The following is a 1661-nucleotide window of genomic DNA, read 5'->3' on the forward strand; positions in this document are numbered from 1 at the left end:
GACAGTGGAATGTTGCTTGAGAGTTGACCATAGACAGAGAAGCTAATAGACTAGTTGATAACGTTCGTCGAATAAAAAAGAGAACAAATGCGTGGTCTAAATTTTAAGTACAACGACGAATCTAACAAGTTTGTCAATTGACTTTTAATTTATGCTTTTATCAAAAAGCTAGACTTTTAACAACTTTTAACTCCTGAACTAAAAAATGACGCACCCCAATTCTGCCAGTTCGCATATATATAAATATGTAAACGCGGTCACGCACACAGATACACCTAAGAAGAATTCATTAAATTCTTATATGGCAATACACTTCACACTTACACATAATATATATAATATATACTCGGCGCCATTAAGGCACAGATTAAGGTGCTTCAGTAGTTTGACGTCTGTTTAAATACCGTCTATTAGTCTATGGCTTTTACTAAAAAAATATAAAATATACTTAGTGTGCGTACAACATTTCATACTCCACTTGTAGATTATGCCTAAGTAACCTTAAATTGTATTGTATAGTTTTTCAAATTGTTATTTTTTTAATGATATTGTTGAATTAGTTTTTAAAAAACCAACCTATTTCGCTGAAAAAAATACATTCAAATTAAGAAAAACTCAGTAAGTTGTTCTTCACAAATATTAGATATGTTTGTATGCATGGGTCTAATAGGTACAGAATGTCCTTTTTACAGTCAGGTTAACCTACACATTATAATGGAAGAAAAAAGCGTAACAATAACAGTTGCTACCATAGTTTCATAATAAAATAACTAGTTAATACATGATACAGAACTCATTATTTCAAAACAAATGTCTGTACAAACCCTCATATTATACAACTACCCGCAAAGTGATTATATTTAAAACCATCGATGCAATATTGACCCTTAAGCACATAGTCACACAGAGTGTTTTCATGTGATCACACACAATTGTTATTTTCAAAGGTAATGTGTATTCTCTAAAAGAATTTCCGCGCTGCAAATTGCTTCCCGTCGACTGCTTCTAACGACTTCATTGTGAACTTTTCATTCAGTGTGTAGATGAATCTAACTAGAGCATTCTGTGCTGAACAGTACATTTCCTTGTTCAATTGAAAAGGTATTTTCAATTATTTGGTACTACATTTGGCTCTTAACAATCTATACTATACTAGCCAACGTCCTGTGGTTTCACCCGCATTAATTCCTGTTTACGTGGAAGTATGGTGACAAAATATAGCCTATCAAAAACAGTATTTTCTGTTTGTTTGCTATTTACAGAACTACTGGCTCCATTTAAAATCTTTTGTATATGATAGATGTTTGATAATCTCTTAATATCATTATTGATACGAGTTGGTAGGAGGGGAGTTTACCATAAGCTGTTACTAGCCAGATGTTTTTTTTTTAAGTTGTTGCTGAATGTTGAACAATAGTTATACAACTTAACAGCCACGATGTCCTACAAATTGCGTGGTACATTATCTCGTTCCGACGCTCAGAAATTTTTATTACCTGGTAACCCAATTAGCTACCAGAATCAAGAATTTTCGTAAATATAAAATTCGTCTCATCAAGATGAAGCTACTAACGGAAAATTAACTTGATAGTAATCAATTGTAAAAATGGTCCACGGATCCTGGGTTGCGTGTCGTAATAATAAAACAAGACATTGGAAAA

This window comes from Bicyclus anynana, chromosome 13 (genome assembly GCF_947172395.1).
Source record: "Bicyclus anynana chromosome 13, ilBicAnyn1.1, whole genome shotgun sequence".
In the NCBI taxonomy this organism is placed as follows: Eukaryota; Metazoa; Arthropoda; class Insecta; order Lepidoptera; family Nymphalidae; genus Bicyclus; species Bicyclus anynana.